General features: G+C 40.0%; 2 long non-coding RNA genes across 5 annotated transcripts; one reads left to right on the top strand and one right to left on the bottom strand.

The window, feature by feature from the left end:
- Positions 1-562: 562 nt before the first annotated feature.
- On the top strand, positions 563-4,045 carry LOC130460150 (uncharacterized). Its single transcript, XR_008920095.1, has 3 exons — positions 563-701; positions 965-1,076; positions 3,824-4,045. It is a non-coding gene; the product is annotated as an uncharacterized lncRNA (long non-coding RNA).
- A 9,251-nt stretch (positions 4,046-13,296) lies between these two features.
- LOC110800163 (uncharacterized) lies at positions 13,297-16,459 on the bottom strand. Of its 4 annotated transcripts, none has more exons than XR_008931973.1 (7): positions 16,319-16,459; positions 16,046-16,140; positions 15,669-15,744; positions 14,850-14,993; positions 14,275-14,770; positions 13,946-14,004; positions 13,297-13,873 (listed from the first exon to the last, which is right to left on the bottom strand). It is a non-coding gene; the product is annotated as an uncharacterized lncRNA (long non-coding RNA). The 4 variants fall into 4 exon arrangements; XR_002536554.2 differs by having other exon boundaries at positions 14,275-14,529; XR_002536556.2 differs by having other exon boundaries at positions 14,275-14,426.
- Between the last annotated feature and the right edge of the window lie 1,923 nt (positions 16,460-18,382).

The raw sequence follows: 18,382 nt of genomic DNA, 5'->3' as shown, positions 1-18,382 counted from the left end.
GCTCAGTATGCTGTTGAAATGGCTGCGAATACTCAGTAGGTTCAGTATGCCGTGGGGTTATTCTTGGGTTATTTTGCCTTTGTGATCATGGTAGAAAAGTTACAAGTTAGAGTATCTAGTTTTGATGAATCAGTAGGGATTACTGGATTAGTATCAGCCATATTTGTTTTGGTTCTGAATTTCTTTTCTTTTCCACTCTCTCCCCTTCAGAGTTTTCTTGTATGGAAGCTAGAGCAGTTGTGTTACAAAGTATTTTAGCACTATCAACACCTCTACCATGGTCTTGACTGGATCGTTGGTCAGATGTCTGCTTGTGACATTGTAGGATTGCATCGATTGCTTCCTTCACCAGAATTATAGCAGCCGACTGATCAAAGACTCGACTTTGATTATCTTCGTCTACCTTGGATTTCTTCAGTTCAGTACTCTGGGTTGAATCTGAAGCATTAATTGTTTGGAATGTGTTTGTGTCATTGTCATCACCTTGTTCCTCGACTTTGACTTCTTGCTTTCTAGCTGTTGTTGCTTCATTTGACAGGACATGTTCGTGTATCAGGTTCCACATGTTTGTGTACTTTTTTTTGTCTGAGAGGATAGTGGCCATATTCCCATCAGGCCTGACCTCAGAATTGCAGTTGGAAATGGGGAAGGAAATTCAAAATTTGTCCCAGTTCCTTCATCCTGGATACTAAGTTTTTCAGGTGTGCCAACCTTAGTAAATATTCTTGAACTGTCTTCAGACGATTCCGGAGTTGATTTAGATATTGCAATCTCATTTGACGGCTGTGGAATTATGTCATCTGGAATTTCATGGCACATATTGATCAATTGATAAGATTAGAATAACAATTATTTGATGGTGCAGTATGTTCATTATCTTTCATAGTTGGTTGTTTGCGTTCCTTACAAACAGAAACTGATTCATAACCACTAAGTTCACTGTTTTATGTCACACGAAATGCAGATAATAATTTTATGGACGAATTGGAGCTAGACACTGCAGAAATCCTTAGAAAAGCCAGAAGAAGGAGAAAACAAAATTGTAAAAGATCATTCCTAACTCAAAGAAAGTGAAGGTATGATCTATCTACTTTCTGACCATCCTTGAAAATTTCACACTACTCTCTCTGTTTTTGTTCATTGTCATTACAAACTAAAGAGAAATATCATGCTATTCTTCATCATCTTGATGGAATTACTATACAACTTTCATAGTGGATGTGAGATGCTTTCTACTGATTGTTAGAAACCAAAAATAGGAAAAGGTTTATTAAAAATTGATAGATCATGAAAGGATTTGACGATTCATGTATCTGGATATAGTAACCTTGTAATGCATTCTAGATCTTGTGTCTGACTACTTATTCAAGTTTCTGAGAACTAGACACTTCTTTTTGTTAGAAGTTAGAAATGCCGAATTTGTGCTGATAACGCAAATTACCAGCCTGGGACAGATCATAAATCGAATTAAAGAATTCAAATTAGGCACAGAAAATCTTGCAGCTAAAAGTTTCTTCCTAAAAATCTAACAGTATTGCAGAACTCAATCATTCTAGATTCTGTAATTGATCATATCAGAGTGGTGGACTTCTTTTAGTTATTCTATCATGGCAATATGACATGCATAAATTTGTTCTCTTCTAGTGTATGTACCTCAATGTTCTTCTGTTAACTATACTCGTAAAAGAACAATCTAGCCCCTCAAAAAAACCATGAAGTACGCAAGATAGTAAGATATTTTAACAGTCTTATACACTAATATTGATTAGTTTGCAGATTTAAGAAACTACTTAACCAATGTCATGAATGCTGCCCTGTTGCTAATATTGCGCGGACAAATACAGTACAAATAGGAGCCTGCACTTAAGAAGTTCCTGTTTGTAAGGATGAGGTCAAATTTTTAACTATTCTTAACTGCAGGGGTGCTTTTCGTTTGGGGTTACATTGAGGGTGTGATTTTTGTAGTTAAGATTGGTTCGGTTCATGTGAGTGTGCGACATTCGGATGCAGATTCATTCTGTTCTGTTTGGGTCAGTTTTAGTTAGCTTATATTTTGGTTAATAGTCATGATCATTTTCAGGTTTGGACTTTTTCGATTTGGTTAAAAATAGAGTCATGTAATTCCGGATTGAGTCAGGTAATTTAGCTTGGGTAATATAATGGGGGTTAGTTTTTCCCGTCTGTTGTGATTTCTCACTTCTTTTCCTAAGCATGAAGCATTTTAGGCTAAAATGACATTTTCGCTCCCAACTTTGAACTAAAGAACCTAATGACTCATTTTATACTTATTACATGTTTAATATGCATAGTTTTAACTTTCTAAGACCCATTCTAATCTATTTATGCACATTTAAGGCTCATTGGGTCGTTGTAGGTTTTATTTAGGCTAAAATGACATTTTCCCTCCCAAATTTGAGCAACAGAACCTAAGGATTCATTTTTTAAACCTTTTACATGATTAATATGCTTAACTTTAAGTTTTCAAGACTCATTCCAATCTACTTATACACATTTAATGCTCATTGGGTCGTTATAGGTCATATTTAGGCTAAAATAACCTTTTCGCACCCAACTTTGAACTAAATAACCTAAGAACTATTTTATACTTATTACATGTTTAATACGCATAGTTTTAACTATCTAAAACTCATTCCAATCTATGTATGCACATTTAAGGCTCATTGGGTCGTTATAGGTCATATTTAGGCTAAAATGACATTTTCGCTCCCAACTTTGAACTAAAGAACCTAAGGACTCATTTTAAACTTACTAAATGTTTTATATGCTTAGTTTTGACTTTCTAGAACTCATTCCAATCCATTTATGCATATTTAAGGCTCATTGTGTCGTTATAGGTCATATTTAGGCTAAAGTGCCATTTTCACTCCCAACTTTGAACTTAAGAACCTAATGACTCATTTTAAACTTATTATATGATTAATATGCTTAGTTTTAAGTTTCTAAGACTTATTCTAATCTATTTATGCATATTTAATGCTTGTTTGATAGTTATAGGTCATATTTAGGCTAAAATGAGGCATTTTCGCTCCTAACTTTAAAATAAAGAACCAAAGCACTCATTTTAAACTTAATACATGTTTAATATGCATAATTTTAACTTTATAAGACTCGTTCCAATCTATTTATGCACCTTTAAGGCTCATTAGGTCGTTGTAGGTCATATTTAGGCTAAAATGACATTTTCGCTCCCAACTATGAACTAAAGAACCTAAGGACTCATTTTAAACCTACTAAATGTTTTATATTCTAGTTTTAACTTTCTAAGACTCATTCCAATCCATTTATGCCCATTTAAGGCTCATTGTGTCGTTTTAGGTCATATTTAGGCTAAAATGACATTTTCGCTCCCAACTTTGAACTTAAGAACCTAAGGACTCATTTTTAAATTATTATATGATTAATAAGCTTAGTTTTGAGTTTCTAGGACTTATTCTAATCTACTTATACCCCTTTAATGCTTGTTTGATCGTTATAGGTCATATCTAGGCTAAAATAAGGCATTTTCGCTCCCAACTTTAAAATAAAGAACCTAATGACTCATTTAAAACTTATTACATGTTTAATATGCATAATTTTAATGATCTAAGACTCGTTCCAATCTATTTATGCACCTATAGGCTCATTGGGTCGTTATAGGTCATATTTAGGCTAAAATGACATTTTCGCTCCCAACTTTGAACTAAAGAACCTAAGGACTCATTTTAGACTATTAGGACATTGTCATTAGTTTCTTGAATGTTAAAATGTGATATTTAATTTGTATTTAATCTAATGTTTAATTTAAATTTCTGTTTTTATAAAGGTCTACACTCCGAGGATTGCGCCTTATGCGAGGAATTTGATGTGGTTCGTGAGCAATGGGCTAAGTTTTTTACCAGCAAGTATTTATTATTGGCTTTAGCGCGCTTGATCGAGTTGGTTTAGTTGTTATAGAATAAATTTTATATTAAAATGTATGTTTATGTTGAAATTGGAACATATATTTAAATGTAATATGTGCACTTTGGTTTTGGGATATATAGTATACAAAACTCCAGTTGTAGTTTTTATATTTGTTATACAGGTTGCGTTATTCTATTATTGTTTTGACAGGTTTCTATATTTGGTGCAAGGCACTCTAGGTATCCCTAAACAAAATTAGAATTTTCCCGCCAAAAGTGCTTTGTTGCAGCGTACATATATATTGTACGCTGCAACAAGGGAAAAAAATTTCGCAAAATTCCAGACTTGTTGCAGCGTACAAATAAATGTACGCTGCAAAAAGTTGAGTCTTTTGCAGCGTACATATATATGTACGCTGCAACAAGTCCAAATTTTTGCCAATTTTTTGGCACTTGTTGCAGCGTACATACATATGTACGCTGCAAAAAAACCCCTTTTAGCAGCGAACATTGTACGCTGCAACAAGTTCAGACTTGTTGCAGGCCCCCCAGTTGCAGCATACGATGTACGCTGCAACAGGGGTCTAAAAGCCCGCTGCAATAAGGGTTTTTTCTACTAGTGAATACATGCGGTTAGGCTACAAAAGCCTACATCGCACCATAAGTTCAACCATCCCAAGGTACAAGTCTAAAAAAAAAAAAAAAAAAAGAGTGAGCATATTGCGCTAATGCGGGCACGACCAAGAGCAGGTGGCAAAGACTACTTATCGCCCAAATTCAAAATGCAAGCCACACGAATCCTACATTAAGGATTAAAGGTAGCAAAATATTACCTACCACGAAAGGGATAGCTCGCACCTACACGAGCGGAACCCCAAGGCATCTTTCTCGAAAAAACCTACAAAAATTGTACGCCAAAAGGAAGCATCCCAACATGCATACTTGGGGGCTCCAAGCTACGAAACGACCATAGAAAAATAAAAGATCTCGAAGCAAATGTTTGAACGATCGAGAGGGCACGATGCTTGAGCCCACTTCATGAGCGGGCCTGAACCCTATCAAGCCTCTAAGCAAATTATTCAAAATCAGTCATTGCTCAAAAAATGATTCAAGCAAACTGATTAATGGACCGCACACAACGGCCATTCTATGAACCCCCGTTCTCACATACGTCGAACATTCACGAACGCGTTCAAAAGAAAAAATATACGAGCGATCAAAATATACGCCTCAAGGTATGTTCCTCGGGCCATATAGACTCGCCCAACTATTGCAATAACTGTACGCCTTAAGAGCAACAGTTCCTTTAAATAATCGCCCCAAAGCGACAAGCACCGTAGTCCACCAATCGGCTACGGCATCTCAAGAAAATCATCACGTTCTAAAAATAAAGAAAAAAACAAAAGAGAAGAGAATACGTAGAACTTCCAAGTGAAAGAAACGAATGAACAAGAGGCCAACTGTGTCATCAAAAGACCAGCCCAAACAACACTTTCAACGCCCCACCTGGGTGTGAATTATTTCAACGCCCAGGCCTGGGCGCCGATAATGAACCCAGGCTCAAAAAAAGGCCCTAACTTCTATTGGGCCCTGCCGCATCCATTCGACTCGAAAATTGCCGATTTCCTTACTGAAAGTCGCACCTCACGACTTTGTCAAGAGTAGCACACCACTACAAAGATCGCTCGCACTTACGAGTACAATCCCAAACATGATCAAGGACATCACAAATTGCGTATCCCCAAGGAACCCCTTTGGCAAGAAATGACCGTCAAGCCCGAGTGCTTGGGGGCTCGAAAGAAAATATATACTCCAACAAAGAGTGTGCAAAGTTAAAATCATGTTCCCGGACTACGCTATACACAGTCCATGTTTGGATAATCTCAAAAGAAAAAAACGGATTTCGACCTCAGAATAAAGGTCGCCGTCGATACTTCTACATGGTCCTCTGATCAAAGACCGAGTAGTGGCAAAATTGAGCCGTAAAGACTAGCTCAAAACCATGAAAGATGATGACCACGAGATAATGGTCCGTCTAAGCACGTTGTCAACCCACCTTCAGGTTGCAACTAAATCCGAGCATCCCTCGAAAGAATTCGCTCCTGCAAGAATGAATAAAAAGAAATTCTCAAAAAGAAATCACAATGAACAAAGAAATAGGGACTTGTCCACCTCAATCAGGCAAGACCGCGGCACGCGAATCCCAAATCAAAAAGACGAATTCAGGTTCGCTCACCTCCAGCGAGCGGGGCGTCCACCCTCAGCAGACAAGGCTCGCCCACCTTCAGCGGGCGGGGTCTGCGTCACTAGCCGCGCAGGTCCTCAGTTTTCAAAAAAGTAAGATCTTCAAAACACAAATAGGCTCTCCATCTTTAGCCGGCGGGGTCTGCGCCACTAACCGCGCAGGTCCTTAGTCGCTGCAGCGATAACTTCTTTCGGTTTTCCTTTTTTCCAAAAATTAAAGGATTGGTTTTCTGTTTTTCCAAAAAAGAACGATGTGCTGGATTTTCCTTCATTTTACGTCCCATAAAAACAAGGGGGTTTTCTCGTTTAGCTAGCCCTGAAAATGAGAATCTTTAAAAACATTTTTACCTCGTGGTTAGGCTTGGCCAGGCCCAATTACACTTTATAGCTTTGATTTCGAAAACATCTGTAGCTACTCCCAATGACAAAGTGAGGGAGTTTCTACGCTTCTTTAGATACTTCCAATGACAAGGTGAGGGAGTTTCTATACTATCCATTGACAAATCCCAATGACACGTGAGGGATATGTCGACACTTCAAGTGATGACCCTTAAGTCAAATTTTATCACTCGGGGGGTCGTGAGACCCTCGCAAAAGCAGGTCACCATGACTTGTGTGGCGCACTCCGTCTAATACTTTGACCATCGTCTTACTCCAAGACTTAGTCAAAGTGGGGGCTAACTGTAGACACCTACTTTTGTCCCCATTCCCGAAAGGGAAGGTTCGATGATGAGAACATAAATCTCCACTTGACAACACATCTCCTATAAAATAACGAATCTCAATCACCCTTTTCATTTCACCCGAAACCTGCTATTTATGGAAACCTGCTAAAAATAGTAACTGCCGTAATGGGCAGTTGTTAAAAGTGGCAAGTCATAAAAGATAGAAACCTGTCAGAATTAGGTGTTGCACTCCAACATAAATCCTAAATGAGATAGAAGTTGCGAGAGAATCCTATTCCTAATATGATTCGAAAATAAGAGTTACGTATTAGATAAAATCCTAACGAGCCTAGAGTTCGTAACGGGCCCAGACGCATTCCGTCATAAAGTTAATACGCGCTAAAAGACTCGGATAAGTCTCAAACACTCCGGATTCTAAGAGTCCAAATCTGACAAAGAACTCGGCCCAAAAATCATTCTCAACGCCCAGCCCTGGGCGCTGAAATTGCCTGGATCCTATTTTCAACGCCCAGAGCTGGGCGCCGAAATCTTTGACGCCCAGCCCTGGGCGCCGATAATACCTGGGACGTGTTCTTTCCTAATTCCTCGTGGATTAGAGTTCTACAATTCTATGTTTCCACGAACACTTTTCTATAAATATAGCCCTAAGTTCGACGTGAAAAAAAACACAACACACAATTATTATTCTGAGTATTGACTCTAAACCCCTAAGCCTAAGCCTCACGCTGCAAAACTTATCACGCGTTCTGTGGCAATCGATCCATAAATCTAACAGAACGTATCCTGTCCCATGACTTGAGATTCGTTAAATAAAAGGAGAAATAGCAAAGTCAAAGTGGTTAGTTTTCTGAGAACCGTGACGCACCTCTCAAGGGTGCGTCGTAATGTGTCCCTTTTCCATGATTTAATTGCTTTCCTCGCCCTTTTTATGAACTGTTAAACTAACTAAATCTGATTGTTCTATCACGCCTAATAAATATGATATTTTTGGGAAATTGAATTATCATGCTAGGTCCCTTAAAACAATCTAAATCAGATAATCGCGTTCGATCTAGTACTATATGTTGCATATTGCTAAAATCAACTCAGATTAGTTTAATAGTTAACACATGTCCCTTCAATTATTTATGATGAGCTAGTAAGGATATCCTGCCTCTGGAGTTATCGAAGAGCGAGTACTCCTCTCGGTAGTTACAGTCCCCCGAACCATCAATCTCTACCTTGCGGGTGTATGTTGAGAGATCCACACACCAGGGATCACAAGGGAACCTACGGCCGTCGTGGTCAAACATAATTGCACTCCCTTTATGTCACGATAACCGGGTTTTGTCAGTTTTTCTCATTGTCGTTAAAAACTGAATGGCGACTCCTATATTACTAGTCAATTGGGTGTAAACGCACAGGAAATCCAATTACACTTGATTTGACAAAAAGAAACGTCACACCCACGAGGGACAAGGTCACGCATTAGCCTCGTGCTTTTTCGACCCCCTCACAAATGTTAGTGAATATTTCATTCAAAACTCGTTCTCAAATAATTGCTGTCAAAATTCACAAATTCTTTTCGAAACAAGAGCTTGAAATTTAAGATTTTTAGTTTAAGCGAAAACGAGCAATTTTCGAGGTTTTCGTGTAAATTTAAATCCTTTCTATTCAAAACTAATTAAACCCTAAGGGAACAGGTCAATACATGAATGTCTTGACTACAAAGTTTCCACACCAAAATTTCTGTGATTCAACTGATTTAGTTTATAAAAGAAAATCACACAAGAGACTTTGCAATTGAAACTACGGTTCGTTTCGACAGATTCTGCTGGACTACCTACAAATCACGACTTGACCAGCAACTCAAACAACTTAATAAACAGGAAACCAAGTATATTTCATCACCAAGAACAACATGTAATTCACACAATTCGTTTCACCCAAAAATCATTCATAAATATCAAATAGCATAGCTTTTAAAAAGAAGCTTATGATGGTTGTTTTGTGTACCTTAATCGTGGGGTGATATCTCCTCAACTATGAACTCACGAATCAGAGATTTCTTCACTAACACTTTCCCTAGTTCAATACCAACATAATATAATAATTTGACAATAAAAATCCCAAGAATAAGGTACTAATTCAACCCAAGTTACAGCCCTAGCAGATTTACCTTAGCTGGTGGGTTTGGCTTCGGTTGGCTTGATTTTCCTTGGTTTTTCCACAACCGATTGCTTACCCAATCTGCACAAATAGGTAAACAACAAATTCCTAAAGTTTCATGCAAAAATTCAGAAGGAAAAGGGACGAAAATTGGAGGTGAATCCTCACCTGGAACACGCCAGAACTGGCGAGACAGAAGGAGATGAGGGAAGAGCTCTAGGCAGAGGGTTTCTGGACTCTTCTGGGGTGGAGAAAACTATGAGAGGTTTCTCTATATTTATAGAAAAGCTGGGTGTAGGTAGTTTTGTAATTTCTCAATCTTAGGGGGGTTAATTTGGTCATTTCCCAAGATGGGTCTGCTGCAGAATGCTGCTGGAAGTATCTATGTTTAAGCTTGACTTAATGGGTGATTAGGAGGATATAATACCTTGATTAATACCCTAATATGTCACATGTATTCTCCAAATAGTTCCCATTATAATTAATTTCATTAACTAGGTCCTTGAATGCGTTTTTCGGGAATCACCGCATTACCCAAAATGTCAATATCAGAATTCCCAATATTGTTTTCAATTCTTCAATTTCTCATAAAATATTCTATCTAAATTTTTCTTTTGACATTTCCTTATCAATTATACTTAGTTCATGACTTAAAAATTAATTCATCATTTCATAACACACGTCACAAACACATACACATAATTTATAGTTCACATAGTTGTTTGATAATTATCACACTTATCTTAACAAAAATCAAATTTATTTACCGGATTAATGAACAAATCCCGCTTTTAATCACATATTTGTGTTATTAAAAAAAGAGCTATTATAAATGCTGCCACCAAAAGCCACTCAACGATCCCCATACCCAAGTTCAGCGGCAATCATACTGATTGATTGACTTGCGTCAATCAATCAATCAACTAAAATAAACTTGGGCATGGGAGTCCTGCTCAGAGACTTACAAACGCCTGCTCTGGGGCACAAGAGTAGACGTCTGTCAACATACAAAATATACACAAATAACAGAGAAGGCATTTAAAAGTCTCGAAATAAAAATGATGAACATAAAAAGGTGACGAATCACCACTTGTCTGCGCTCAAAACAACGCCAAATCCAACAACAATTAAAAAATTATCCAAACAAACGCCCTAGGCGTCAAACAGAAATAAAAATTATTCATTACAGACGCTTTCGGCGCCATAAAAACTTGTTTTGATGAGGAGAAGTGGAGTTAGGGTCTAGCAGGTTGAGCAGCGGCAGAGTTGGCAGAGGTCGACACGTCCACACCATCTGGACCGTCGGCAGCAGGTTTTTGGGCTGGTAGAGCAGAAGTTCCCTCCTCTTGGGCCGGTGAGTTCACCTCCTCACTCTCAGCGTCAGAATCCTTGAACACGGGAGGAGGAAGACCTTTGTCGCTCGGCGGCAATGATGGCACCCTGCTTCTCAATTTTCCGCTCAAACCAGGCAAAAGAGAAGTCCTCCATGCAAGCGTCCCAAGCTCGGCGAGTCCTCTCCCTCGTCTCGTCCGCAGCTAGCTTAGCCTCAGCCCTGGCCTGAGAAACCTCAGCTTGAGAGGCCGAGATCATCTCCTCAAGGCTAGCCATTCACCTTGGCTTCGGCTTCTTGGAGGAACGATTGGGCAGAAAGGGCTTCGGCATTGAGAGTTTCAATAGCAAGTACTTTTTCGTTTATCTTGATTAAGCACTGCTTTTTGTCACTCCTCAGGACGGCCAGCTCTTAGCTTTGAGCCTCAATGGTCTCTTGCATTTCCAGCCGAACCTTCTCCACCGTCGCCATGGCATAGTCGCCGGCGTTGGTAGCCCGATGCACCTGCCGCTGAAGCTGACTGGTGACGTCAGCTCGCCAGCACTTGAAGCCCTCGGCTTTGATGAGCAGCTACGAGAAAAATATAAGTTAGAACAATAATAACTGCTAAGTACAGAAACTGAATGACATAAAATGAACAATAAAAGACGAACACATACATCCAAAAGGACCGCCTGCATGGCCCCAAACTGAGCATCTGCCGCTGGAGAAAACTGCTCCACATACTCCTTCGGCACAGCCTTAATCACTGACGAGATAATTTTAGCTTTATCCCATGAGTAAAAATGTCGTGACGGAGGAATGTTGCGAATCTCCTCGTCTAACGCCGTCTGCCTGCCAGAAGCTGAAGAAAAGAAATAGTAAGCTCACACTAGTACTTAAGAAAAACAAAGTACGAAAGTCCTCTAACACTTACCTGGGTCCTCGTTAACCCGATGACGAGGCGCCTCTGGAGTCTGGGCCGCCTGAGCTGTTGGCGGCTCCTCCGCACCATCGAGGATCTCCACGGGCGTTGGTGAAGGAACCCTTTTGCTAGAACCGGCACTCCCCTTGCCGTCCCCCCTCCTGGCCGAACCTTCCGGCGCAGGATGCTGCCTTAAAGGAGTCACGGCCATGGGGATGACTTCCACTGGGGAGTCGGCCGATCCCTCGGCTGCGTCCTCTCTCTTCGGACGCTTGATTCCTGCCTTCACCCTAGGACGCTTCCCAGCCGTAGAAGCGGCCTTGTCTTCGGCCTTGCGCTTGGGGCCGGCAGGACCTTTCTCACCCTTTTGCAAAAATCGGTTAAAGTAAAATATGCCGAGCCATAACTGATCAAACAAACCGACGAAACAATAAACTCACCTTTACCGGAGTGCAGCCGACAATCCCCTTCAACTTCTGGTCCACAATCTGCGTCAACCATTCCTTGGTACTTATTTGTCCTTTTTCTTGAGCAGGGAATTAAGACATGGAAACGGCTGCAAAAGAAATTTATGTATTAGCAAAGAAAAAAATGTCCAAATCACTAAGCAGAAAGGCCCTGATACCTTGGTCCAACCCATGATCTAGACCAGCTGCCGACATAAACACTGGATCCATAAATTGAGAGCATGACGGGAGCCAGGATTTAGGGATGTTCAAATTCTTGCCCGGCACAGCCACCGCCTCGGTCTGAAAATGAACGGCAATTTGGTCCCACTCTTGAGCCGTTAATGCCGGCAGCTCCTCAATTCCTCCAGCGAATCGAGGCTCTAACTGCCAGCGACTGAACTTCAGCTCCATGTCCTCGTCGGCAGCCCACATCACCACCCATCTTAATCTCCAAAAATGATGCTTGGACGGCTTATCAAAGGTGGTAGCATACCCCGCCTTGTTGGCCAGCTGGAACCAACCTTCGGCACCCTTAACCTTCTGAAACTGTAACAACCTCAGAAAAGCGTTGAAAGACGGTCTTAAGCCCAACAACTCACACTTGGCCACGTACCCTAGTACGTTCGTCCACGAGTTAGGAGTCAGTTGGCAGAGACCAATGCCGAACCGATCCAACACTTCCTCCACGAAGGGATGGACGGGAAAGCGCAAACCACTCTTAAAAGCCCCACTGTACACTGGGAACTCACCAGGGCCCACGTCAAAAATAGTGGACGCCTCGCTCTTAGGGAACTTCATCTCATACCCAGGACCGGTGTTCATACCCGCGGCATAACTTTCTCCATGCCTCTCTAGCCATTTTAGCCACTTTGGATCAGCCCCTATCTGATCCACAGAAAGCTCGCAGTTCTCTCCCTGTACACCCGCTGCGGCAGCTTGCGGCTCCTCTTCCATCACCTCTTCTTCAGCAACTTCACCTACCAACCCACCATCGTTCTCGTCTTGCTCCGACTCCTCGAATGAGTAGGCGGGTTGTTTGGACGGACCAGCACCTCCATCTCCTCCATCCAAAATTCATCAAAATAATTAACTTCTTGACGAGAGCCCTGAGCTTCGCCTGGAGGAGTCCGTCTTACTTCACCCGCCGGCTCTGATGGATCTCCCTCCCGAAAAAGAAGGGTCCATCTGCTGACCCCTCAGTCATAAGTCAGCTATATTTGCCGTCTTTTTCGTCCTCGCCATCGTGTCCTGCATAAGACACATAATGGGAGGCCGAACTTAACGACGGTCTTAAAAAATGAGGGATATTGGTGCGGCGTAAGTCAGACCACTACACCACAATAAGCTTTTAATAGCGCTTTTTTTAATTAAAGACAGCGCTTTTAAAGCGCTATTAATTAGCAGCGCTGTTAAAAGAATAACAACACTTTTAAAAAGCGCTGTCACTATGGTCCCATTTAGCAGCATCCAATAGGTAAGCGCTATTAAAGTTCGAGTTATAGCACAGAACGTTAACATCATACTTCCTCCGTTTCTTTTTCTTTAGGATCTTTCAACATAAAGTTGTAACCGTTATCGTGGTAACTGAAAGACATTAAAGTTCAGACACAAGATCATACTTTACAATAGCAGATAACAATTATGTAAGTATATAATTAAAACTTAGGATAAAATGACGATACACCATTGTAGTTATACATGAACAAACCAAAGGTGGAACCCAAAGACTCCCCTCTTCCAAATATCTAAAACTCATCAATATACATATTTCTTAAGTAGTCAAATCTCGGCACCTTGAATTCTATTTTAAAACACATCAGTTCTGCCACTAAGAAAAACCTTTAGCTAACAATTACATTTTTTATGTTCCTAATTCCCAATATGTGGCAGTTAGCAGTAATTTTGGACGTTAAGTTGATGCCAAAATTACAAGATCATCCTGTTTCTTCATGACTTCCCAGATTTCTACGTCCACACCTCAGTGAGCTGCCACAACGTCACCCCTTCGGTTGTCTAGTAACTGATGGAACTTGGCACCCGACTTTGCGCTTTTTGCAAACATGTCAGCACCTTCATCTGAGTTTTTTCTACCAACAGAACCCGAATTGTTGACCCTTGATAATAAGTTTCCGGTGCTTCCATTGGGATTACGTTTGGGATCAACATTAGCCAAGCCATTCTCATCTCCTTGTCAAATTTTACAATTTCCCCTGCATATGCAGCGACTTTATAACCAACAACCAATGACTTAAATATAGGGGTGATTAGTAGTTAATAAATACCGTTAATGCTGGACGGAGTTTTTGGATTCAACTCTTCTGGCGAGTTCCTCAGTCTCAGCCTGCGTTTTAATATGCAAGGCAGGCAGAAAACAAAGTTAATCTAAAGTGAAGCTTATGGCTGGTTTCATCTACATCAGGCAACTAAAAGTATCAAATTACTTGTTTCCTCAACCTCAAACTTCCTGCGAATTCACGATTAGATTGTTTTTTCCTCTCCCGATTAGGTTAAGAAGAAACAAGTATTAGAAAAACAAATCAAAAAACTCTGTTGATGTCCAAAAATACTTGGAAACCCAAAAAAAAAGCACCACAGATAACAGGTTTAATACCTGAACAGGCTGTGCCTGTAACGAAGCTTCAGAAGATGCGACTCCATGAGGAGAAGAAATAGGAGATTAATTCCCTTTCACAGTGACCCCTGGGTTCCTCAGCTCCAATGTGGCGGCCATACCAGGTGAAACAACAGTTCCCATTATTTGACCTGCTGGGGCCTTATTAGTAGTGAAGAAGTTGTGACAAATTAACAACGCCTGATTAACAATAGTTCTCAACATGTCCTTGTTCCTCACAACAGAATACAGTTTCTGCAAAGATGTAGTGAAGAAGTTGTGACAAGGCACATTCAGCAAGTTTTTTATTAATCAAACAAGGAGAGGAACCTCCAAATTGAATATCTAATACACATGCATTTTTGTTTTGGATTATTTAAGTTCTATATGAACTAGCAACTGATATGTATACGTATCTGAATATGCAGCAACCAACAAGCAAAGAGCTTTAAAACATTGTGTGATTTAAACTATCCTCCACAACAGGTTCCTTCATCTGGCAGCAAAACTTGAACTTATAGATAGCTATAGCCGAGTCTAAACTTTGTGACTATTGTATGAAAAATCAAGCAAACCTTAGAAAAGCAACAGTGAGAGTTCTCCAATTGCTGAGTTGCAGGTTTGCTGTTCAATTGCCCATCTTCAAGAACCATCAGAACCTCCTTTGTTCTGCTTAGGTTTAAGTCTTTTAAACCCTCCGATTCTTGAATGCAAACACGCTGCAATAATAGTAGTTACAGTGCATACGTCAATATCTCTTACACTCCAACAGTGCCAAGTATACAAGCATCCAAAAAATTCAACAAACAAAATTAACTCCCATCTTTTCGCATTTCCAGAGTAAAGGATGAAAATATATGATTAAAACTGAAAATAACAAATCATCATACTCACATCATCTCTGCACGAATCAGATACAACTTAAACAAACACTTTCCTTTGAGGCACATAAATGGAGCTGAAATATACAAATTAGCTACTTAGCAAATTAGCAACTTGTTTGAAACGATCAAACAAGTAAAAAGTAACGCCGCTAACTAAATCTTGAAATTGGTTTGAGTCGTTTTCTTCAAAATTGACACAGCTAACAAATGTTCATATACCCCGAAATGTTAATACCCTATTTAATTTGAGGACTATGCTAAAAAACGCCGCCAATACGCTGTAACAAATGAATTATTTTTCTACTAGCGGAGTAGTGGGTAAAAGGACTGGATAATTAGAACTTGGAAAAACGTTGGTGAATTGGAAAGACGTTGGTGTTTTGTAATGTATTGGATTCACACTCTAGTTGTTAGTTAAAATCATACATCACTCGAGGAAGCGAGACGGTGATACACTCTAGTTGTTAGTTAAAATGCAATTCCAGAAGATAATAATCAAATTATACTTACATTCAGGAAGTAGGAGAATCTTTCTGTTTATCCTGGAGATACTTCAAAATCCTCTTAGATGCCATCCAATTAAAACCTAAAAGATCGATATAAGTTAACTAAATCAAGTCTTATATTTAGCAAAAGTTATCCAGTAAAACTTGTCAAATCACTAAACATTAAAGGGGTTTGCAAATGCAGAAAGGATAACACATTTCATAATACTCATTACTCAATATCAAACAGAAGATTATGCAACAAATTAGTTTCAATTCTAGGGATTTGAACCAAATTGAAGAAAACCTTAAGAACTTGCAATTACCTAAGTTTAACATCAAAATTACCAAAATTTGAGGAAATAGGAATAAAAACAAAAAATTAACAACAACAAATCAGACCTTTTAATGGTTTTGACAAATTCAGCGGCGGAAGGTCGACACATCGATCCGGTCGAGGAAGTCGTGCCAAGTGTGTTGCACCGTCGATGATCGAGCTGAACATCTCACCAATCAAAATCAAATTAACATAATTAAAGAGAACATTAAAAAGAAATGCATACTCACTAATTAAAATCGACAATTCTTCGCAGATTTCATCACAACTTAAGAAAAAGAAGGCCAGACAGATTTCATCACAAATGTCGTCGGAGAAGAAGCCAAGTCGCAAATTACCTGAACAAATTTTCGATTGAAGAACTTGGACAAATCTCGAATTGAAGGGAACTCGCTCGAAAATGTGTGGATTGATTAAAATTTGGGATTCTGTAGAATTGGGATTGAGGGAATTGGAAATGAACTTTTAGTTGATAAATGCCTAAATGGGAACAACCAAACAAACAACTGCCAGTGTGCAGCCTAGAGCTGTCAAAAACTGACCCGACCTGAAAACCCGACCTGAACCGACCGAACCCGTAACCGACCATGATCCGAAATTACGGTAAAATAGGTAACCCGAAACCCGATCTGTACCCGACCCGGAAAAACCGATAACCGATTTTAACCCGATGTTGTAACACCCGAACCCGAACCCGACACCCGACCCGAAAATGACCGATAACCGAACTGACCCGACCGAACAATGACCCGAACTCAATTCGATATCCGACCCGATGTCAACCCGAAACCGATTGTAACTCGATGAAACCTGCTATTGACCCGACTTGTGACAACCGCTACCCGATTTACCCGAGTTATCAATGACACGATCAAATATTAACTTCAACGATAAATCTATTTTAATTATTTATTGCTAGATACCGAAAAATTTAGCTCTAAAATAAGTTAAACAAATTTTTTTAGAATATAAAATAATTAAAATGTGTAGGTTAATTATCAGACCCGAGTTTGACCCGTCCCTGAGAGTGACCCGACCTTAATTCTATTTGATTTGATTATTATCCGATCCAAACTAAGACCCGGACCCGAAAATAACTTTGTTGCAAACCGACTCAAACCCGACTCGGTAAGACCCGAACCCGAAATTATCTGCTACAAACCGACTTAAACCCGACCCGATAAGACCCGAACCCAAAATCAAACCTGATCGAAATGTGACCCGACCCGAACCCGACCTGAACCCGGGATAAGAAAAAACCCGACATGACCCGACCTGAAATCGACCCGACCGAACCCGAACTCAACCCGGATGGAATATTAACCCGACACGACCCTACCTGATCATGACCCGAGACCCGGGATGACCCGACCCAAACCCGACCCGATGACCTGTTTTGACAGCTCTAGTGCAGCCGTGGGTATGTGGAAAAGACGTAGCCACGTAGGTTTAGGTTTTTTCAAGTTGATTTTTTTGTTTTTAATTTAACTGCTAAAGAATTTGGGATTTTGGCAGCACTTTAATAATAAACGCTGATATTTGATAATAATGATAGCGTTTTTTTTATAAACGCTATCAATTAGGCGTTATTGATACTAACGATAGCGTTTTTTCATAAACGCTATTAATGAGGTGCTGTTAATTGCTCATTTTGGTGTAGTGGACCAAAATATCCTGAAATTCCAACCTTAACGGCTCAAGAACCTTAACACCGTCAAAAATAACGGACGGTGCAAAAATTGACGAATGACGAAATATACAAATATATAAAAGTAAAATGCTAAGGAAACGACAGAAATAGAATCTGAGACAATATGGTTAGACAATTACCTTAAAAAATACTGGAAGTGACGTCGAGATTAGGCGGCACTGAAAGGGGACGGAGTGGTCGTACAATCCTTCCTCGTCCTTGAAATCTGCCGAGTCGAAGAGCTCGTCTGGAATTTTTCTGCAAATTCTCTCTCTAGAAAGCAAGGAGGTTGATTTTCGAAAGTAAAAAGCGAAAATTTTACCCCTCCTTCATATATATATATATATAGTAAGGACACAAATGGAAGAGTCGCCACTTGGAGCCCTCTCTTCAGTCCCCGAAATCTGATTAGGAAATCAACAGTCAAGAAGGGGTACTACAAAAGTCGTTTTACTCTACTACCCTTCTTGAGGGGAAAATGATGTGGGTAAAAATACCCCGCCTACGTGGCCAAATCGCATCGCGACACGTGGCACATCCCAGTAGGCAAAATTCTTACTTGACAGCCACTTAGGAGTAAGCAAATGATGATGTATGGCTGAGATAAATGTACAAACCTCTTAAAGGCCCATGGCCCATAGAGAATATTATGATAATGACACTTGTCATATTATGGTAAACTAGCCAATCTTGTGAAACCTTCCTAGGGTTT

This window comes from Spinacia oleracea, chromosome 4 (genome assembly GCF_020520425.1).
Source record: "Spinacia oleracea cultivar Varoflay chromosome 4, BTI_SOV_V1, whole genome shotgun sequence".
Taxonomy (NCBI): Eukaryota; Viridiplantae; Streptophyta; class Magnoliopsida; order Caryophyllales; family Amaranthaceae; genus Spinacia; species Spinacia oleracea.
This window is presented reverse-complemented; position numbering and strand designations above follow the sequence as displayed.